The following is a 24,156-nucleotide window of genomic DNA, read 5'->3' as shown; positions in this document are numbered from 1 at the left end:
TTCACATTAAAGTAGACTGTGAATACTTTCCTTTATCTAATTTTCTCCCCTTCTTGGCATATCGGAGAATTAAAGTTCCTAACCCCGCTGCCTCTGGGTGGGGTCTGATGACTAGTTCTTACCAATGCATTATGGACAGAACAGGGTCATGTGCATGTAACTGTTAGTGTGGGGCCATCCAGTTCTCATCCTGCCCCAGGAGATTGTGGGAGTGTGTGTTGATATGGAAGTGCCATAAGATTCAAGTACCCTGTGTTGAGCCAACACATGGAGGACAGCTGCCTTGGAAAGTCTTGCCCTGCAAACTCTGTATGAGAGAGAAGTAAACTTTTCTGTCTTAAACCACTGAGATTTGGGGAACGTTTGTTACCACAGAAAAACCTAGTGTATCCTCAGCTATACAGCATTAGTGTTCACATTTTCATGGTGGTTGGTCTTGATGTAATTGTCCATTAGGACCATCAAACAAAGTAACCTCTCTACGGCCCTTGATGCCTTTCCCACAGACAGGCAAAATAATATTTTCACCATCAAAGCAACAAAAATGAAGATGATGTAGATGTAAAACATAACTCAATGGCATGGATGAGGAATGGATGTATTGTCTGGAGTGCTGAGCAGAGGTCTAAGCATCAGATAAACAGTCTTTTCCCTGGAGTTGATGCTGGAGGCTCTCAGTCTACTTACAAGTAATTATAAAGGCATTCTACTCATGAGCATGAATGGATTACAAACCATTCCATCACTAAGCAAGTTTAAGCAGACTTCTTGATCTCTATCAGGAAGGCCTTCCTCCCTTAACAAGTTCCACATTGCAGACGAACCTTTCTGCCATCTGCTCAAATGGAAACATGTGGCAAGATCCTGCATTTGCACACTTTGCCCTTGGTAAGGAAAGAGAACTTAGAGGATTTTTGTGGAAAACCACCTTCTTGGCACACAATTTGTGGCTAAGTTTTGCCCTTTGTCCCTTGTGTGAAATGATCTATTTTGATATATATGTCACTTTGGATGACTGTATATGAGATCATATTTATATATGCTAATCCCCAGGGTGGTTTCTAGTGGTGATGGGGATGGTGGCAGGATCCCCCTACATGCCAAAGGGCAAATATGCCACACCGAGGACTTTAATTGGGTGATGATATCAATAACTTCTGAGCCACAAAGGGAAATGAGCTTTTAAAGATCCATAGTCTTTCTCCACCAGGGTTGCCCTGCATTGTTACTATCTCCCTCCTTTTTTTTTTCTTCATCAAGCTAATGCTTACTGACCCTTTAAAATTCATCCTTTCCAAGACACTTTCTCTGGCTACCCTGCATGTGTTAGGTGAGCCTTCCCCTTCTGTGTAACCTTTGCTTACCCCTCTCCCAGTCTAACACAAAGAAACTCCAGACATGATGTGGTTGTATATAATGCTAGAGATTTTGCTGGCAAGAGGAAGTTTAATGATATTTCAAATTTGCAGCATCATGTGCATTTTTTTTTCTGTGCATGGGCATCAATTGTCAGATCCAATTTCAAGTAAGAAGTAGAACATCTTGCTATAGGTGACTTAACACCTTCTCCTCCCCTCCGACATAACATAAGTGACCCATTCAGCAGAAGCCAGCAGAAAGTATTCAAACAATTTGGAGAATTCTGAGATTAGAGGGGAGAAAAGGTAGAGCATCACAGCCATTTTACTAAGAAAGAAGGCAGCTTGCATTCTGCAGAGCATACTGGATGAAGTGGAAGACATCCATAGACATGAGTAGGCAACTGGCCGCACGCTCAGAAGCTACACTTCGATGAAGTTCATTGGCAAAAGCTGAGGATTCGGTGTGACTAGTAGTAAGTATCCCAAGATGAGGCAGGAAGAGGACATCCAACAAACACACAGTCCACTGGAACGAGAGCAAACAGCACATACCAAGGATGGTCCAGTTTGGATCATCAGAATCAGCTGAAGCTTTACAATTCAAATGCTCACCCTAGAATCTTAGTCGGGGGGAGGGTGAAGGTATTTTCAAACTCACAAAAAAACAGACACATAAAATATGTCTTGTAATCTGCTGTATATGACTCATGCTTAAAAACTCCTCTTTGGTATTCAAATATTTGTATAGATAAATGAGTAGACGAGATGTTCGCACCTGCTGCAGTCAAGTTTGGGGGGCAAATGTGTGCAAAAGTAGATTAAGCTATCCACCATACAGAATCTTCCCTTCAGGGGGTGGATTTCTGTCCAAGTGTACTACATGATGTAACAGGACTGATCACTTTCCACATAATTATCTGTTCATGGTCCTATTTCCCCAGCAGGCTGAGAGCTTCTTGAGGACAGTATCTTACACGCTTTCTATGGCTCACATGTGTAACACAGTAATTGATGTGTTAACACATTCATTATTACAATTGGCATAACATGAGAGTTATCTTTGGAGAAGGAGGAATTCTTAAAATGCTAAAGGAGCTAATAATAAAAAACTGATAAATTTGTTTATATTAAAATTAAAGTATCTCTTTGTAACAAAACACTTTTTAAAAATGCAAAAAGTTAAGTATAAATTGGAAGAATATATTGACACATGTAACTGATATTCACATAAGCACAAAAAATATAGAACTTCTACCAAAAAAAAAAAAAAATAAGACAAAAGAAATGAATAAGTATCTTACAGAAGAGGAGTCATATGGAACCAATAAATACATGAAAAGACATTTGATTTCGTTAAGGATGAGGAAAATGTACATCAAAATCACAATAAGAAAACATTTTAGAACCAACCATTCAATGACAAAAATCAAGAAGTCAGGTATTTGAGAGAATGTGACAAGGGAGTCCATTTCACATTGCTGATGGAAATATAAACTGCTACGACAAATTTGGAAGACAAGTTATCATTATCTTGTTAGACCTAACATTCAAATCCCTTACTAGCCAGCAGTTCTATTCCTGGGTGTGAGTGTGTGTATGTGTACATAAGCTACTTTTAAATATGTGCTGGAGACATATATAAGAATGTTCATTAACAGCACTGCTTATAAGATTGACAATGGGGGGGCACCTGGGTGGCTCAGTGGGTTAAGCCTCTGCCTTTGGCTCAGGTCATGATCTCAGGGTCCTGGGATCGAGCCCCGCATTGGGCTCTCTGCTCAGCAGGGAGTCTGTTTCCTCTCCCCTCCGTCTCTGTGCCTGCCTCTCTGCCTCCTTGTGACCTCTGTCTGTCAAACAAATGAATAAAATCTTTAAGAAAGAAAAAAAAAAAAGATTGACAATGGGAAGTGTTGCAGAGCTCTTTAACAGTATGATGGATAAATAAAATGTGGTATATTTACACCGCAGAATATTTTACAGCTGTTAAAAAGAATGAACTATATTTATAGGCAATAATATGGATAAATCACAGCAGTATATAACTAAGTGAAAAGTCAATCTCAAAAGTTTACATAGCCCATAAGACATATTTTTATAACTTTGCAACAACAAAAAACAGACTATATGCTTTTTGAGGATGTGTATTAAAAGAACAGGGAGCTGGGAGGTGGTGGGAACACCCAGGTGGGACAGGCAGGAGTGCAGGACCTGGAGGCCCAGCTCAGGGCCCATGGAGCTCTCTTGAGTTTGTTGGCTGCATGTGATGCATTGGATTAGCACAAGCATATGCAAAATGACCAACCTAGGACAGCCTCAAGACTGTTAATTATGAGACTGCTGCCTACGATCACCTGGAGCAAGAGCAGAGCGATGTCATCAGTGTTCCTCCCTGTGTGGACATGGTGTCTCGAATAGCTGATGAGTACATATGGCAAATTCTTGTGAGATCCTGTCTCTCAGGCTTAGCCTACAGAATGGTGATGATGAATTAGCATTGGAAAAAGGCCCCAGTTTAGAAATATGATTGTCAGGATGGAAAAGTTCCCATGAAGCTGCATGGCCGGATGCTTTCCCTGTGATGATTCAGAACTGAGTTTATTGGAGTTGAACTTAATGAAATTACCCCTTACTTAGAAGTGAGGACTGGAAAGCAGATTTTTCTCCATTTAGAAAACAAACACACCAAACCCTGAGATATTAATTTTTCAGATAGTAACATTAATCAGTGCTTAGCCATAGGTTAATCTCCTTTCTCACCTGAGCCACCTCAGGTGTCCCTCTCTATCTCACCTGGCAGGAGAATTCACTGTCACACCTGTCACTGACTCTGAACAGTCGTAGTTGATACTCAAGAGAATTCTACGGAAGATGATGAAATGTTACACCAGACTAAAAATTCCATTAAGACTCAAGAATTATTCTAAAATACCTTTGTATTATTCAGGGATCTCCGGAGAAATAGAAACAATAGGATACATATAAATAAATACATATACTTTGAATTGGTTCATAGAGGATGTGGAAGCTGAGAAGATCCTTGATCTGCTGTCTGCAAAGTAAAGAGCCAGGAAGGACAATGATGGAGTGTTCAGTTTGAGTCTAAAAGCCGAGAACCAGGGGATCCAATGGCATAAGTCCCGAACTAAGGGAATGAGAAGAGACGGATGTTCCAGCTCAAGCAATCAGACAGAGGCAAGTTCTCCTTCCCTCCACCTTTCTTTTCTGTTCCATTCAGGCCCTCAACAGATTGGATGAGGCCCACCCACACTGGGGAGGGCAATCTGCTTTATTTAGCCACTGACTCAAATACTAACCTCATCTGGAAACACTTTCACAGACACACCCAGGAATAGTATGTAGCTAAATATCTGGGCCTCTTGTGATCTACAAGTTGATACACAAAACTAACAATCTCACTCTTTTGATCAATATCTCAATTTTCTGCAGTAAGATAAGAGGATAAAAGTTACTGAAAAATATTTTCCACAAAAGATACTTAATTCTTGTTTGGTTTTGTTTTGTTTTGTTTTGCCTCCTTTCTTTTCCCCACATATGAAATGGCAATAAATTTCTTATATGGAAGATTTTATTCAGCTTGTTACATGTATGGTAAAAATGTACATATATTAAAACAGGTTTTATAACTAGAGACTGTTTTCTAAAATTTCTCCTTGATAATATATTTTTGAATTCTTTCTAATACAGTGTATCATTTTTCCTATAAAGGCAAATGCACATATTTCATATTACATGTGATAGAGCCTGACATCATTACTTCACTTCTCAGTAATTGGTGATCTGATGAAAATGAGAACACTTTAAAGAAATCAGAGCAGTTTGTAACTGGTAGATTTTTGCTTCAATCACCCAAGTAGCTCATTTTCATCAGCAACCAAAATCACTTAGGTCACAATAGCAACACAACCAGGAAGTTCCCCAAAGGTGAATATGAGAAAAAGGGGTTTTAGGAGCTGAAAATTTGACTACTGTTTATTATTTAGTAGGTCACAAAGCCTACTAGGTTTTCAACCAAGTAGATAACAAACATAGAAAACAATCGTAACATGAGCTGGTAGCAACACTTTTCATAGTGAGCACTGTGTAATGTACAGAATTGTCAAATCACTAAGTTGTACACCTGAAACTAGTATAACTTTGTATGTCAACTATACTTCCATAAAAAACAACTGTAGCCAAAAACAAACAAACAAACAAAAACAACAAACAAACAAACAAACGGTTAATAGATTTCCCAAATGCAAGCTATTTCAATCTTTACTAAGAAGTGTTTATCTACTAGTAAGGAACCGATCATTGTTTCCTGATCTGATTACTCATAATAGGCGGCTAACAAGAAGGGCCGTGTTCTGTCTCTCGAAACTGGCATGATTTCACTGTGCAGCACAAAGGGGAAGACAAGTACACATGTAACTCGTTATTAACTGTGTCCTCTTTGAGTAATGTTTGGCCAGTCACCCAAGTTCTAGATGGCAAATGACATAGTTTTCTTATTTGACTGCAAGTTCCTCATGGAAGATGTAGAACTATTTTTAGAGTGTCATAAAATGTGATTTGTGCTATTCCTTGTCAAATGTTAAACTGTAGTATTTAAATAAAAAAACTAGCATGAACACAGTATTAAGGATGACTGTTACCTTAACTAGGGAGAGAAAGTGATGTGGCAGGAGAATCACATGGTTTATTTTTGTCAACATCCTTATTCCAAGCTGGGTGGTCAACACACTGGTAGGAAAAAAAAAAAAAAAATCCAGTTTAATTCCTTAAAGGTATCTCTAAAACCAAACCAAACTCTATAGAATATGAAGTTGGAAAGTAGTAAGACCTATAAATGCTTCCTCAATCTGAAAACACTGCTTTTTATCATACAAAAAGAGCTGTGAAAAGATGTTTTTTTAATTTTCTAATATCCCTCATCATTTCAAGAGCAGAGCAAAACTACTCAAGGAGAAAAAAAAAAAAAAAGTGTTCATTATGAAGGACAAAATAAAGACAAAGCCAATCATCTGATAAGTAGTTCCTGGGGAAAAATCTCAATGGTTTGAACAATATTTCCATTTTATTACTGTAAAGTAAGATAAGCAGAGATTACTCACCAATTTAGGAATGTGTATTTTTTTTCATTGTGAGCCTCATTTTTAGTGCAACCTGTAAGAACTAGCCCACGGATTTTTAGTGTGCTTCTCCTTCCTGCCCAAAGCCTACTTGTATTCAACTATGAATGTTAACTTCACAAACTGCCTTTACCACATAGGAACCTAAAAAATACCAGTCAATGTTCTAACGCTTAATTATGAGCACTATTTGAGTGAGGTTATAGAATGTTTAATTAATAGAACATGTAAGCACATAATATAAATATTAAGTGTGTACTTGAGGTCATCACTATGGTCAAGGGCAGGACAGGCTATATTGCTTTCCTGGTCTTTTTGGTACCCTGTAGGGCCCAAGGAGGTCTCCAGAGAGGTGAGAATGAGACCTCGATTCAGGGCCAGCGACCTAGGTTCTTGGTTTTGCCTGAGAGACAATTCACAGATAGGCCAGGTAGGTGAAAGCCACAGTGTAGTGAGAGCACAAGTACATGCTCAAGACAGGAGTGTGGGCTGACTCTGGGAGGGAAGGCCCCCCCCAGGAGGTCTGCGTCTTGTCTCCTTATGGGGAGGTTAAGGTAAGGTGTGGCATATTCATGGAAGGGGTTGGGGTTTTCTTCTTCTATGAAGAGGCAGCTTTGAGGACTTTGCACGTACTTACTTCTAGTTATCTGGCTCATGCCTCCTAGCATTTTCTGTGCTTATACCCTGAATAGACACAGAATACACTAAATGACCTCTAGTGCCTTTAGTGGAGGGGTCATTCTTGGTCACCTAAGGCTCCTTCCACATGAAAGCTTGGACTTCAAAAGAGGAACCCGGCTTACTTAGTCTTTAGTTAGGTCCCTGAATTTTAGGCTGACCACAGCCTCCCTGGTGGTTAAGGGATACCATCCCATTTTGAGCTCTGTTTCCTCATCCCCATGCTAACCTGCCTATAACATTTTATCCCAAACTCTCTCTGTATGTTATATGCATCTTCCAAGTCCCATACCACTAGCTCTTCTGCCCTACAGCATCTCAGCTGGGATATGAATACCTAACATGGGCAGATAAATGTCTCACTTGTCCCATGCCGAGATCAGAGATACTTTCCCCCAAATGTTGATAAGAAAAATATTTGACCTCCACGGGAAGGAAACATACATTTCTCCTCTGGAGTTCTAGTTTGGAGCCAGAAATCATCTCATAGAAACATTGTGGCTATTTTAAGAATGTCCATGGACACCTATTTGACTCATTGTATTCTTTAAATGTCACTCTAAAATCTATCTTACTGACAGTAAACAAGATCCCTTTTTAAACTGGGGACAGCTTATGTAAATTAACTCAGAAATCAAATTATCAAGAGAATTCTTTCATCATAAAATCGACAATTCTAGGGAAACTTACTAGCAACCTGGATAGTTTGAAAAGCCACAAGTTCTTTAAAAATAAAGAACTGTTGGCAAACATTTGGAAACTATAAAAGGTCAATCAAGCCCCAGCCAAAACCACCTTAATTATCTGATAGTTTTGTTTGTTTGTAGCACATTCCCATTTTCCCTGATGTACTGACCAGGGCACTTCACCCTGTGGGATGTCACACCTGGCTGTGGGAGGGGCGGCGGTGGATGGAAACTTCCTATCTTGGTCTTACAAAAGGTGGCCTAGTAAATAACTCCCCAAGAGACCCATAAAGGTATTTTATAAATGACCTTGTGATTTTATAAATCACAAATATTAGCATTCATAGCTTTTGGGAAGTTACTTTCTTAACATCAAGAATCAAAACTATAATCTTGCTCTTATATGCCCAACTTTGAGAAGACTGGAAACCACTGTTTAACAACTTAGAACTTCAGGAACTTAGGAACTGATATCTTTAGGAAAATAAAAACAAGTCACATGTGTCCTATATGAAATTAAATGGACGCCCCCCCAAAAAAAAGTTAAACTAAGCTATTTCCTTATTCCCTTTTCTTCTCTCTTTGAATGCACAAGGCTCATCTCCAGGTAGTAAAGCAGGATTTGTCAGCAGTGGGCAGGAAAAGCCATCTCTAAGATCGGGTGGGGGGGTAGAGTTTGATGACCAGATGTAGGGATGTAATTTGAGACAGAAGAAGCTGAATTTCAGAGACTAGAATGGCCATTACAAAGAAGCAGCCTAGTGACGGGTGTTTGAGGGCGGCGTATCCAAGTTGTAATGTGCTGGAGTTGTAAATTACCAGAGAATCTTGTAAAATGCAAATCCTGATTTGTGAATTAAGGGTGAAGCCTGAGCTTCTCAGATGACACAAGGCCACTGGTCCTCAGGCCACACTTCAAATGCCAAAGTTATAGGGTATTTGGTTTTTTAATGGTGTCAACTGATATTTTGTGATAATAAATGACAATGCCTAGGAAGAATGGTCATGCCAGATGAAACCAGTGCAGGAAAGGCAGGCGGGTGGAGCTAAGCATGCAGGGGTCCACCCACAGGAGGCCATGGGAGGAACCCAGAGGCCTGGGTCTGGCCTGAGAATGCTCCTGACTTACTACACACAGTGGATAGGTATCCTCTGAGATTGGCTTTCTGAATTCACTCATCCATTCTATTCTCCTACAGCCAAAAGGACAAATAAATTATAGAGTATGATAATGTCTATAACCAGTTATGAATTTATTCAGGAATAATGTCACGTTGCCATACATCCGTTCTGGTATGGTCTGAGTAACTGTGCCCTCCTCTCCCAAATTCATATGCTGAAATCTGAATTCCCAACATGATGATATTAGTAGGTAGGGCCTTTGGGAGGTGATTTGCAGGGTAGCACCCCCACATAAGGATGTGTACTCTCTCTCTTTCTCTCTCTCTCTCTCTATATATATATATGGATTTGTACTCTTATAGATAAGAGGCCTGAGAGCGCCCCCTTGCTCCTTCTGCTATGTGAATGAAAAGAGCATTTTCTAGGAAGGAGGCCCTGACCAGGCACTGAATCTGTGGGTGCCATGATCTTGGACTTCATGGCCTCCAGAACTGTGAGCAGTTAAACGTTCCTCGTTTATAAGCCACACAGGTCATGGTATTTTGTTATAGCAGCTCAAACATACTAAGACACACGTGGGCCCTTTCTGTACTTCCGCAATCATTTTCCCCGCCGCTTCCAGAAATCGCTGAATACAGGACAGCAACTCTTGAACCAAAAATATGTAAGGCGCTTTAAATGACAGTGCAAACGTTAGGCTCCTGATGAGACCTCGTTTGTAGAACACCCATCCTTCCCACTCACACTAATCAATACCTCCTTTCATTCAGGAGGGTGTGTCTTGTTCATGCATCTCTGTTCTGCTTTCTAATATCTCTCAGTTCCCCACTGTGTACACTGAATGTCAAAGGGACTTTCATATCTAGAAATCCCATTTCTACTCCATGGTTATACCTTCTCTCTAGTTACCTTATTACAAAGCCTTGTGGTAAGTGTACCATCTGACATGCTCCCCACCAAAGGTATCAAAGTCATGGAGGCTGGACGGACCCCATCAGTCACTAACAATGCTGATGAGGAAAGCATCTGTCCTTCCTTGTTGACAGTGGCTATCCCATTGTCCCCTTGCCACCCAGACCCTTTCTCACAGAGCCCTCCAAAGTCCGTACTTCTCAGCTCTCAATGACCCCCAACAGGTACGTGGTAACAAATCACAGAGCTACTTTGAAACATAACCTCATGTGAAACATCAAATGTAAGATGGTTCACTCCAGTAACTGGTAAAGAAAATACATTAATCTGGTGGGTCACTCTATCAAATTTCCAAACTCTCCATCCATCGCACCCACCATCCTTCTATAAACACAAATGAGCTTTAGGCACAAGAGCCAGAGGGAAATACAAGGGCATGGGAGGCAGATCCTGTCCTTGAGATACTGACAGTCTCTTAATATAAAGACCATCAGCCCTGTTTTCACCGGAGCATTCATTGACTCAACAGAGCCTCAGGAAGCACCAGTTGTATGCCAAGCACTGTGCCAACTTAGAGGAATAAGGTATGAATAGGAGAGACCTGGGCTCTGCCTTTTCAAACCCCATGGCGTATTCAGCCCAGGAGAAAGCATAGCAGCTAAGGACAAAGCAGGAGACACAGACAGACACTGCCTAGAAGCCAAGAAACTTGAATACAGCTGCAGTCTTTATAAGGAATTCACATACATGGAAACTTCTGAGAGGCCAAGCAGCTCCTAGGGCCCCAAGAAACGCAAGTGGTGTATTCCCTCCCTGCAGAAACCAGGCTGGTGAACTAGGTGCCTGCTGCCTCTTTTGTCTGAAACTGAGGACTATCTACTCCTAGGAGTCCTGGGTGGGGTGCAGGGGGGTGCTTTGCCAGGAGGTAGAAGAATCCAGGGTAAAACAATGAAACATCTTCCATGGATAACATTTTGACTAAATGATGATTTAAGTGTATGAGTGTAATAGAATATAAAATTTACATGAACACTTGAGACCTCACGGGAGACTTCAAAGACATGGCTGTTTGCATCCGCCCACTTCTGCCTCGGCCGTCCCAGCATCTCCACGACGGCGCCACAACACCCTCTCTGTTCTCTGTGGGGAAAGCATATTTTTAGAGAGAGGAAGAAACCCTGCTTGCTGAGAACATGGGAAATGCATCGCGAAAGCTGGTTTGGGTCATTATACAAAAGATTGAGGACCAGACTCGGGATGTCAGGTTTCTCCGATGACAGTGGAAGAAAAGGGGCGGGACTGAGTGTTGGTGAGCCAGCAGGGACTCACGGGAACGGGCAGATGGCCAAGTTTCTGAGTCTCCCTGGTTGTGGGTGGAGATGTGGACCGTCCATGGATCCTTACCTAAAGGCCAACAGTGAACATGACAATGTAACGAAGCCAAATGGCAAGGGGACGGCCAGGATATAGGCACAGCGTGGTGTCCCTGGAGCACGTCCATTGCCAGGGATGTGCACTCCGGGTCCTGCGTGGCGGGGGTGTCCTGAAAAGAATGCCAGAGCCCAAGGAGCTGTGGGAACCAGCAGGAGCTCAGGCTCACTCCCCCTGCGGTGAGGGCACCTGTCGACATGGGTATCAGCCCTGCCTCAGGAGGACATGGCCATCCCTAGTCACGGCTTTCTCTCACTGCCAAGTCCCAGGGCAGGGTGAGGCGGGAGATTCAGCCACCTAGGTCAGACCCAGACGCAGACTGCTCATCTCTGTGTGAAGGCAGAGAAAGCAAGGACAATCAGAAATGATCTATCTTCATGATCTCTGTTAAACATGCGGGTGACAGCCAGGCCAGGTATTGCTTGGCTGGATCCTCTCAAGTAGCGGACAAAGGGACTCCTGTGGAGACCCAGACTATGCCGAGGTCACCCCGGGAATCCTGCCTGACTCCTCCACCTCGCTCCATGCGTCACACCCTAGAGTGGGGCATGATTCTGAGGATGGGGACTCTCCCCATGGGGCCAAGTTTAGATAGTTGTGGACAGAAAGCCTCTGGTGAAGCCCAAGACCAGTGCAACCCAGCAGATAAATCATGTGAGCCACGTGTGTAGTTTTAACCTTTCTAGTAGCCGCAGCAAAACTGTCAAATAAACAGGGGAAATTCAAATAAAGTAATCTGTATACAAACTATAGAGACATTTTATGTTTTCTTTTTCTAAGCCTTTTTTGTGCTCAGTTTTACACACGCAGCACATCTACATTCAGACAAGCCACACTTCTCGGGCGTCAGAGCCGCATGCGTTTAACGACTAAGGCTTTGGACTGCACACTCCCACACGTTGTGCTCTTGAGCCTCGAGCCCCAGCACCACAATAACGCCTCCTGGGCATTCCCGCAATTATGTCAAGATCCAGAGCCAAGACTGGCTCAGAAGTCTGCAAACCTACGCGACTCTTCTTTCCAACACTGTGTGTTCTCACTTCTCTCCTCACTGCCGCAGCTAAACCGTCAGTGGACTCTCCTGAGTCTCCCTTCAGAGCCTTTTACATTATTCTAACTCCCCATGCTGGCTGCCGCCACCCTCCCCAGGCCCCGACGGCCTTCCCCCTGGACTACGGCAGTAACCTCCTAGCTGACGTGCTCGCTTTCAGTCTTCCCTTCCAGCCCTTCCGGCAAAACCTGAACCCCGCACAGCTCCGATTACAATGACGATGCTGCTGAAAATAACGACCCCTTAAATTTTTTCACATTGACCTTCCTTTTTTCGAGAAGGTTCACGTTTATAGAAAAACTGAGTAGAAAGTACAAAGAGTTCTCCCAGATCCTTTCCACATGCTTCCCAGATTCCGCCAATAACATTTTGCAGTTGATGTGGTGCGCTTGTTACAGTTATGAACCAATACTGATACATTATTATTAACTAAAGTTCTCAGTTTACATCAGGGCTCACTTTGTTGTACATTTCCAAGAGTTTTGATAAATGCAAAATGCTCTATCTTGAGCGCTGGTGTTCTGTGTCTTTGTCATCATAAACCTATTCATATTATACCCTAGTTGACTTCCGAAGACCTATAGTGAGTGCCACCTTTCTCATTTCTTATATTTATATGTGGTGTCTTCTCCCTTTTTTTCTTCCTCACCAATCTGACTGGAGGTTGTTGATTTTATCATTCCTCTCAGAGAGGCAGGTTTGGTCTCACAGATTTTCCCTATTGCTTTTCTGATATTAATTATACCGACCTCTGCTCTGATCTTTACTATTTCTTTTGTTCTACTTACTTGTGTTCAGTTTCTTCTTTTTCTAGTTTCTTGGGGTAGGAACTAAGCTTAATCATTTAAGACCACTCTTCTCTTTTGATATAGATACTGAATGCTCTAAGTTCTTCCCCCAATATCACTTACAGAGCCCCTGCAAATTTTAATGTTGCATATTTTGATTCAGTTCCAAATTCTTCCTTTTCTCCTTTTGATTGCTTCTTTGGTTTACAAATTATTTATGGATTTGTTCTTTAATTTCCAAGTGTTCAAAGACTTTTACTGAGGCCTTTCCATTATTGGTTTTTAATTCTACGGTAGAATAATTTAATCTTGCTTTTTATGCCCCAATATGCCATTTCTAAGAAGCACTGTGATTTCTTACTCATGGTTTTATACCTTTTTCCACTTCTCCAGTCCTTAAACTCCTGCCATTCTTCAATGTCCAACTCAGATCCAAAGTCCTCTGTAAAATCTTTCCAAACTCTGTCAGAGGAAGCTTGTAGCTTCTCTTTTGTGCCTGAAAGGCTCTTTCCATGCACCCATCTAAGAGTTCTCATCACATGGGCTGCAATTATGAGTCCGTATTTGTCTTGCGCACTAGACTCTGACGTCCTCAAGTGCAGGACTAGAGTTCTGTGCAGGTTTGTCTCCACACAGCCTGACACAGAGCAGTTTCAGAAAGAGAGGGAGGGAGAGCAAAGAAAGAAAAAGAAAGGAAGGAGGGAGAAGAGAAGAGAGGAGGGGAGCGGAGAGGGGAGGAGGGAAGGAAGAGAGAGAAAGAACTAAAGAAAGAGAGAGAGAGGAAGGAAGGAAAGCAAGAAAGAAAAGGGAGAGAGAAAGCCAGCAAGCTGGGAGGGAGGGAAGCACTCAGTGACAGAGCCACTTAATTTAGGGTCATCCTCCGCTCATCCCTCCCAGGATGACTCAGCTATGAAAACAAAGAAACATGAATATTAAGACAGAAGGGGAATGTGTACATCGGTTTCCTTGTGTGAAAGAACCGGGGACATGAAGCAGGCCCTCTCGGGTACGGCAGGATGCCTGCTTTGTGTCCAGGTCTCCTCGGGGCCTGCAGGGGCTGCCGCTGGTGGTTCCCGGCCAGGCCTGGGCCTTGCCTCCGCAGATGGTTACCAGGCCTGCCTGCGCCAGTGCGGCCGACACAAAGCAGAACCACGCAGGTGGCGCTCCCCACTCCAGCTGTGGGAAACCTCGGGGCTGAACACTGGGAGAGGAGTCTGCACCCTGCTTGGGTGCGAGGGTGCACAGCAGTGTGTGCGGACACGTGGGTGTGGAGGAGACAGGAGGAGGGGCAGGAGGAGACGAATGATCACCAAATCTCCATACACTCCGCAGGAAAGAAGAACCAGTGGCTTCCTTATTCTCATCCCTGCTGCACCCACATCCTACACTTGCTCAGTGACTTGATCGGAAAACATCTCGCCTGCCCTGGACTCACGCTGCGCCTATGAGTCACTAATACGCTCACAGAAATTTGCACTTTGATAGCATTCCACAGCAGAAAAGGAGGCTCCCTCTGTAAAACTACATGCCTTTTAGGAAATTCACTTTCTAAAAAGATCAGGTTACCAGGCTTCCCTGGGAAATGCTGGACACCAGCCAGCACATAGGGCAGGTATATAACTGACTTCCCGGGTCACCTAGTTCACCCCAGACATGCTTCCGGATACCTTAAAAATTACCGAAATCAACAGTTTCTATCATTTGGTATCATGTGCATGTATTATTATTCTAAGTACAGAAGCAGGGGGGATATCTTCTGGCAATCTGAGATTCATCACTCAAAGGCACACCCAGGACAGCCCAGGACTGCAGGGCGATGAACGGCTTGACTGGGAGGGCGGCGGAGGCAGGGGGCAGGGGTGGGCAGTTAGATCTTTGCATGCCTGTCTCTGCAGCCCTGTCCACAGTTTCCATACAAGCCTCCTACCCCCCCCCCCAAACACCTGACCTCTTAGCAATCTGAAGTAAAAACAAAACCCAGGCTCTGCATACTCCCACGTCTTTGACAGCATGTCAGGCATTCAGAGAGCATCTTGCAAAAAGGGCTGCCTGCTTGGTTTTTTCCTCCAGTAAACGGATGGACTCCATTCAGTTCATAACCGGAAAAGCTTTCCACCTTTGAATTCAAAGCTTAGTGGAGAATACAGGTATCCTCTGCTTTTCAAAATGTTGTGATCATGCCACATCACTTTTACAAAAAGACCTACCTTAGCACCTGGTTTTGCTACCTAAAAGAAATCTGAAAAGGATCTGCTTTTATGAAAAAAGGTGAAAAGGGAAAATCTCATTCAGCATTTGCTCTGCGGTGAGGAGAAGGAGAGGCAACGCACACGGAGAAAAGCAGCAGGAAGGCCCCCCAAGCTCCATTCCCAGGAACCCCATGCAGCGTCTCAGCAGCAAGCCACCCTGGCTTCAGACGGCGTCTGTGACCATCTGCCTTTCATCTGGGTTTATTCTGTGCCTTCTTTAGCAATACATATCCTGTGGTATCAAAAACCTTAGAGTGGTTATTTTGGAGGTCTGGAAACACTCAATTTTTTTTTCCATATAAATGAATAGGAATTGCTTCTTTGCTTCACACCATTTCAGCTTATGAACATTTTCAGAGAAACGGTCTACTTTTGGATAGCTGGGGAAACCTATAATTGGATCCATTGTCCTGTGAGAACCTAATAGTTTACCCTGGGTCCTTATTGCTGACAGCAGGTGAAGCACACACTCCAGACTGACCTCAGTACCTAGTGGTCCCTCTCGAAGGAGCTGGTGAGAACCGTTAACTAGTGTGGCTGAAGGCCCGGGTGTGTGCAAATCCTCTTGGGGAGTTCCACAGAGCCAGCCTGAAGCTGTCTGCTCTTTGCTCTGAGCTCAGCATTTACAAACAGAGCATACCTACTGATTGCATGGGGTGTAGCTTTTCTCCAACATACTCTGCAAAGTGACAGCTGTATTTCTGAAGAAGCAACCAGAGACCATATCCGTCACCTGGTATTCTCAGAAGGAATGAAACCTAGGTTTGGAGCAGCTATAACTCAGCCAGCTGGTAGCTGACTTAAACCCCGAGAGGGGGCTGTCAGTAGGCACTGAAACAGCTTACTCTAGGCTCTGAAACACAAGAGAGGTGAGGCTTTCTGAGCTTGACCTTGGCAGACTGACCACCTCAGGTTCCTAACCATGCTCTCAATCTTCTGTCAAATTGTCTGTTCCCAAAGAGAACCTTTTGTTTCCTTCTGCTGATGCTTTTAGTTCTTGACTGTTTTACCAAGAAAATTGATTTGTCATCTAAATCTAAAAATAAATTTAGGGGCACCTGAGTGGCTCAGTTGGCTAAGCGTCTGCCTTTCAGCTCAGGTCATGATTCCAGGGTCTTGGGATCTAGCCAGACAGAAGTCCCTGCTCCACAGGGAGCTGGCTCTCCCTCACCCCATGCGCCTCCCCGAGCTCATGCTCATGTGCATGTGCTCTCTCTCTCTCTCTCTCTTTCTCGCTCTTAAATAAATAAAAATCTTTTTAAAAATAAAAACAATAAAAATAAATTTAAATCCTATTATGTGACATGATTTTCCCTACTGGGGCAGAGATTACCAGCAAGCAGCAATCAGGGCTCTTTGACGAAAAACCCCTTACCAAATGTTTGTGTCATTTACTTACTGGTTCGTTCATCACACATCTCCTGTGTTCCTTCTTTGCACCAGATACCACGCTAGGCAGTGGGGATACAGAGAGGGGAGGAGTCCTGTCTCCAAGGAGTTCATAGTCCAGCAGGGTGAGACGCCTCAGCAAGGAAGCACAGAATCTTGCGGTACGAGGAATGCTGGTCATCCGCAGAGGGTGTCATGGGTTCTAGAAGGGTGGGAGAGCACAGGAAAGATGGTGAAGAGCAGGCGCAGTCACCAACTAAGCTGGACTCATAAGCCCAGCCCTGCCCATCACTAGCTGGGGAGGCATTGGGAAAACAACTTAACCTCTTTGAGCTTTGGCTTTATTATCTGTGAAATCAAAATAAGTACAAGGGACTTTTACAGAAGATGAAATGAGATTCATGTGTATAAACCACTGGGCACGGGTGCCTTGGTGGCTCAGTCAGTTAAGCATCTGCCTTCAGCTCAGGTCACAATCCCAGGGTCCTGGAATCCAGTTCCACATCAGGCTCCCTGCTCAGTGGGGAGCCTGCTTCTCCCTCTGCCTGCTGCTCCCACTGCTTGAGCACGCGTGCTCTCTCTCTCTCTCTTGCTCTCTTTAATAAGTAAATAAAATCGTTATAAAGCACTGGGCACAGTTGCTGGCACCTGGTATGCGTTCAATAACTGTGACCTATCTGTTAATTTTATCATTATTATATTCTGTGGGTCAGCTTCTGACACACTAGCACAAGATCCGTGCCCAAGACAAGACACGGGGAGGCAGACGGCGACTTCCTATCCAGGTTACAAAGAAGACCTATGTTCTGTTTACTGGGAGCTGTCAGCCTGTCTCGATTTGCTATAAAACCCACTTCTTCTCCAGTTGCTGGCTGGGAAATTCTACCCCAAGTTATCAGTTTACGAGGTGTATGGCAGAGGCAAGACTGGGAATGGTCCCGCCACCTTATCTGGTTCTCTGCCTGGGCAGTGCCCCCCTCCCCCACTTCCCTGCTCATTATGCACACTCAGAGTTTAAAGCGGAGAAGACTCCGTTTCCTCTTGTCACTGGCATGACTGTGTCTGTCTCCTGGACAAGCGCCAGTTGTAAATGGCTCCTACTCTCCTCCCATTACTACCGTGGCTGCATATGCCTAGCTAAGACTTTGTTTAAGTATTAAGAAGGACTGTGTCCAGACAGTAAACGCACAGAATGCAGACACATTGCCAAGGAAAAGAGTGTGGCTGATATAAAATACAGTGGTGACTAAATACTCACAGAACTTGTGAAGATTCATTCCATCTTTTTCACCCGCAGATTTATGCAATATAATTAGGTGGGGAGGGAGGTGTGCAATGTTCAGACACAGAACTCGTGAGAGTTTGTATTTATGATGTGTTTATAAACTAACTCAGTATGCAAATTTGCCACCAGCCCTTTCCTTTCGCATATCCTGGCAAGGACAGAGAGAGGGAGAAGGAAGGTTTCCTCGGGCATCTGTGGCGGGCCACCTGGGCTGCTAGCCGTCACTTGCAGGAAGGGTTCTATGAAGCACCCTCCATCATCCCTAGATCCTGAGCCAAAGTACCAGGGCTACAGGGGACAATAATGCCCACTCAAGCACTCATTGAGCCGGCATTAATGCCATCCCCCCTTGCTTGCAAAACCCTGCGTAACATTCCAGGAGAAACACAAAAATGAATAAAATCAATTCTTGTTTCCAGGGAGTTCATGGTCTAAAAGAGGATGCAGGGGTGCCTGAGTGGCTCAGTAAGTTAAGCGTCCGCCTTTAGCTCAGATCATGCTGTCAGGGTTCTGGGATCAAGCCCCATATCGGGCTCCCTGCTCTGCGGGGAGTCTGCTTCTCCCTCTACCCTTCTCCCCATTCATGCTCTCTCTCTCACTCTTTCTCCCAAATAAATAAATAAAATCTTAAAAAAAAAAAAAAAAGAAAGGATGCATATTACTCTAACACCAGACACACACCAGACACAAAAGGAAGAAGAAAGCAGGAGCAAAGATGAGTCAGAGTTATTAAAAGAGCTGAAAGTTTACCATGTAATCTATATTAAATGCACTATCAATGGTTCATTTTCTTAAAGAGCAGATAGAGTATTTATTACATAACCCTGACAATTAGAAACAAATGACAATTTGAATGAAAAGCCGAAGCCAGATATTTTGCCTACAATAAACAAAATGCTTCCTGTGTCAGCTTCTGTCTACATTGCAAGCGTTAAACACACAGTCCTATCCATTAACATGTACATTTAGATTTGGAGATGTATTGAGATATAAGGCCACAATAACTTCCAAATTATTCAGCTATTGGGGTGTCAGAAAACCCACTGCTGTAAAAATCAAACCTCAAAATGTTTCTCTTTTCCTCAGGCTAAGGGCACAACGTGTCTGTAGCACAGCTTAGTTAAAGAAGGGCCTAATATATGAGGAAAATACAGATTTCTAACATACACACACACACACACACACATATGTGTAGACTACCAAAATCCTCAAGTATATCACCAGCTTATCCACACATCAGATCTGATCCTGAAAACTGAAGGACCATCCTGTTGGCAGCCAGAGTCAACAGGAAAAAGGGCTTCGAATGATCCAGAAGTACCGTATTTACTCAAAGCACATACAGCTTACACATCATTCTTCTTCATTCCATTAAACTCAGAGACTTCTGTTAGCAGACATCTGATGCCACACCTTGAAGAAAAAGGAGGAATAGGGTTTAGGGTGGTCACAAAATGACATCTCCTTCCTATATGGACTGTATTTCTGACAGAATTTTTCCTAGTTAGTTGGGATTTTTGAGGTTTGACATTGATGAAGCAGATATAAGACAAATCCACATTGTCTTGTAAGCTAAATCACCATGATGCTTTCTGTGGAACAGAAGTGGCTTTTAAAAGAATATCAAGGAAGGGCACCTGGGTGGCTCAGTGGGTTAAGCGTCTGCCTTCAGCTCAGGTCATGATCTCAGGGTCCTGGGATCGAGCCCCGCATGAGGCTCTCTGCTCAGCGGGGAGCCTGCTTCCTCCTCTTTCTCTGCCTGCCTCTCTGCCTACTTGTGATCTCTCTCTCTCAAATAAATAAATTAAAATCTTAAAAAAAAAAAAAAAAGACTATCAAGGAGAACTGTGAAGGGTACACACTCTTCCTGAAATGAACCTTGTAACCTTGATGTTCCAATTTACTGAAGATGTGACATATTGAAAATATTTGGTATAAAATCAGTGGAGCAGAAAGAAAGTCAAAACACGTTGGTAAATCTAAATTGGCATTAACTGTTAAAAATACCACCAATAAAAATAATGTATTTGGGAGAGTTTAAATGCAAAGCAGATTAAATTTTGAAATGCCCACAAGAAAGAGGTTCAGAAGGAAGGTAAGGATATTGATTAACCTTGGACTCTGTTAACTGAAGTATGAATGGTAAGGAATTTTAGAGTAGCACCAAAAGAACAGCAACAGAATGTATGAAGGGGAATGTCTAAAATATCTAGGGGGAAGAAATAGAAAAAAGAAAATAATCTAGCCAATAAAAGCAAGGAAGGAGGAAAAAGAGAAAAGAAAATACCCTGGAAGTTTGAGAACACAATATTGCTGAAAAATATCATAATAGAAATTTAAATATTTAGAACTGAATTACAAAGAAAGCAATATATACCTACAAATAGCTTCCATAAGAGTTGTTGTAGTCATGGTCATATAACTATTTCTATGGGGCATCTGGCATCTCAAAAGTTCTCAGAAGAAAATGTGAAGTCTTACATATTTATTTTTTTTAGTGTGTTTTTTATTTAAACTTTATTTTTTCAGTGTTCCAAGATTCATGGTTTATGCTTCACACCCAGTGCTCCATGATTGCATGGATTGCAATCCATGCCCTCCTTAACACCCACCACCAGGGTCACCCGACCCCCTATCCCTCTCCCCTTCAAAACCCTCAGTTTGTTTCTCAGAGTCCACAGTCTCTCATTTATGTAGTAGAAAAAAATAAAGATCAAAACTAATTATAAGGGCACCTGGGTGGCTCAGAAGGTTAAACCCTCTGCCTTCAGCTCAGGTCATGATCCCAGGGTCCTAGAATCGAGCCCCGCATGAGGCTCTCTGCTCAGCGGGGAGCCTGCTTCCTCCTCTCTCTCTGCCTGCCTCTCTGCCTACTTGTGATCTCTGTCTGTCAAATAAATAAATAAAATCTAAAAAAAAAAAAAACCTAATTATAACCTTTAGCTTAAAAGGAAAGAAGTAAATCCAGAGATGGTGTTGAAAAGTCAAAAGTAGAGGTAAGAAGAAAACTTATAAAATAAAAAAAAATATTGAGATGATTGATAACTGAAAGAGAACTGAAATAACAGGAAGCAGGAAAGGGATGAAGACGGACAGAAGGAATGATGAGAGAACTTCTGGTAAAGTTAATCTGGGAAAACGAGTAAAAGAAAAGAAGCAGATAGATACAAACAATATGACAAATGTAAATTATGTCATAACCAAACATAAAACTTAAATGACATCATAAAAGTACATTCAGCATAATATTACATCAATAATTTGAAAATATAGTAAAACATTGACTCAAAATACATCAAATCCCAAATTCATGTGTAACTATTAAACAAATGGCATAAACAGTCAAAAACATACAAACCAGGATGCCATATCAAGAAGTTTTATCAAACCTTCAAAAAACAGGTAATTCTTATTTTACTCAAAATTGACAAGAATAAAGAAAACATATGTATCTTATTTCATTTGGCTAGTGTAAACTTAATTTGAAAACAGGATCATTAAAAAAGGTATAGGCAATCTCACTTATGAATATAGATGTGACTCTCCTAAACAAAATACTAACATATCAAAAATAGCAGTACATATTTTTTTAAATACATCATAACTGTAGAATTTATTCTAGACATGCAAGGGTATTTTTTCACATACACACACACACAAACATAATAATGGAATTAACTACACTCACACAGTGAGAAATATGTTTAATAGGGGTATGAAAATGTATGTTGAAATATAACAATCTGCTCATGATCTTTTTCAACAACAGGAAACCCTTACTAGGATCAGAAAGTAGCCAACTTAACTTACTAAAAAAAAAAAAAAATCCATACTAAAGCATGCAGCCTACTTACTGGTAAAATTTTAGAAGTGATCTCATTCAAATCAGGAACAAGACAAACCAATTCACTGTCGTAATCTTTAGTAGCTCACATTACACTGGAGGACCTAGACAGTGAAATAGACAAGAAAAAGTTTAAGGATCAATAGAGAAAAATATTTGAACACGTCACATCTCTATCTGGAAAATACGAGAGGACTGACAAACTATAAAAACTAACTGAAGTCAGCAACATGTGAGTTATCTTCCACTTGTGCTTTCACACCCATCCACACCCTTCCCCACTCTCTCTGTGCTCCGTGGCACTAACTTCTACAAGCTTCAGACAGATCTGGCCAGTGGTGAGAGGGAGAGCAGAGGCAAGGCAGGAGATCTATCGGAGGAAAGTAAAGCCAGGCTACTGTTTCCCCAACCCTGTGTAGCTGCTGCTGGCCAGTGGATCCCCTCCACCAATGTCCTTATTCGTCAGGCAGACCCCCTTTGGGGACCTCCCTATGTCCTGTTCCAGGCATTCTTCCCTCATCTAGCCTTCAGGTAGAGGGCTGAGGATTGAGCCTTACTATTACTAGCCCCAGACTGCTGTATTTAATCCATGGTGATTATCCGTGGTGATGCCCAGCCCACACCCCTGTAAACAGGCCCTTCACTAAACTCTTCTCAAATCAGCCTCTCTGAGTGTTTCATCTGTTTCTAGTTGAGATATTGATTTATACAAGCAAGTGTGTTGAACAGAAGATCAGCAAATGTAAATTAATATTTTTTCCATCTGCTGACAGGAACCAATCAAAATATGATCATTAAAGATTCTAGAAATCAGTCTGGCAAAGAAAATGTGTGAAATATTTACAAAGAAAAAATTTAAAATTCCCTTGAAGGACCTTAAGCCAATCAGGATAAAATGTATGAAAATACAATGTTCATTTTTGGAAAATGCAATCTTGTAAAAATACCAATTATCCACCAAATTAACCTGCATATGAGAGGGGTTCATATTAAAATTACAAGATTTTTATGAGATGGAATCTTTCAAATAACTTCTAAAATACAGAAGGGAATAGGAATATCTAAGAAGAGTCAAACATCTTTGGAGGAGAAAGGAAGACAAGGAGGCAGGTCAAGAGAAGGAGAGGGAAGAATTTCTCCCAACAGAAATCAAGACAAACCTTAGAGCTAGAGAAATTAAAAAAAAAAAAAAAAAAGTGACATATTTGCATAAAAGAAAAGTAACAAGTGAACAAAAGAGAGAGCCCTGAAGCAAACTTGCACATTAACGGTGATTTGCATTAGAGCAAAAATCACATTATAAGTCACTAGGGAAAGACAGTCTCTTTTATGAAAGGTATTAGTATTAGAGGCTATCCGTAAAGGGACAAAAAAAATGACATTGTTTAAATCACACCAAAAAAGAAACCCCCCCCAAAAAAGCAAAAACTTTAAACTGCTAACAAAGTAGACCATTTTCATCATCCATACATAGAAAGACATTTTCAAATACACCAAAAGCAAAACTTGTAAATCAGATCACCTCATTCTACCTTCATGTTAACTCTATAAGCTAAGAGAAATGGTATTATTGTATTTTTTTTTTAACTCCTAAGGAAGTCCTATGTGACTTGCTCTAGGTGACACAGATGAGATTTTACTCCAGGTCTAAATCTCCAGTGCTTTGGGAAAATTATCACTGTTTTCCTTTTTCCTTGTTTTTTTAAGGCCCTGTTAGTTGCTGAACTTTTAAAGTTCACTGATCATTTGTTTGGCTGTTTGATATTGACCTACAGTAGATGGAGACGTGCTTGAAGCAAGACCCATACTTATGTTCCAGTAAGAGTGTCCCAGAAAGGTTGGAGGCAGAAAGGAAGGCAGGATCCTGTGTCTCAGGCAGAGCTGATACAGGTCAAACCTGAATTTTCCTGCCACATCAGAGAAAAGACACATGCCACCAGGACCACCATCCTTCCAGCTTGGATTCTTTCTCTAATTAGGACATCAAGAGGTCCATTGGTAGAGACCTGGATTAAGGGGAGATACCAGAACATAACAGCTTCTTTTCTGTTCTTTTTTTTTTTTTTTTTTTTTTTCTTTCTGAGTTATTATCTCTGAACTGACTCAAAACTCTTCTGGATCCATTGTTACACCATCAACACTTCCAAATTTACTTCCCATCATGTAAGGTAGTACCACCTTGTCTGCCCTAAAACTCTTTAACCTGTTAAGTGTCAGGCTTTCAAGCT

At 42.1% G+C, this 24,156-nt stretch overlaps 1 long non-coding RNA gene across 1 annotated transcript in view; it reads right to left on the bottom strand.

The window, feature by feature from the left end:
* Window positions 1–5,866: 5,866 nt before the first annotated feature.
* Window positions 5,867–24,156, bottom strand: part of LOC131807341 (uncharacterized) — a 36,047-nt gene continuing 17,757 nt past the window's right edge. Inside the window, exons 3-6 of the long non-coding RNA XR_009344410.1 lie at window positions 21,939–22,032; window positions 16,810–17,001; window positions 10,917–11,031; window positions 5,867–6,104 (exon numbers count right to left, since the gene is read on the bottom strand). This is a non-coding gene — a long non-coding RNA (uncharacterized LOC131807341). The remainder of the gene's footprint in view (window positions 6,105–10,916; window positions 11,032–16,809; window positions 17,002–21,938; window positions 22,033–24,156) is intronic.

The sequence above is a fragment of the Mustela lutreola genome, chromosome 9 (assembly GCF_030435805.1).
Source record: "Mustela lutreola isolate mMusLut2 chromosome 9, mMusLut2.pri, whole genome shotgun sequence".
NCBI classification, from domain to species: Eukaryota; Metazoa; Chordata; class Mammalia; order Carnivora; family Mustelidae; genus Mustela; species Mustela lutreola.
This window is presented reverse-complemented; position numbering and strand designations above follow the sequence as displayed.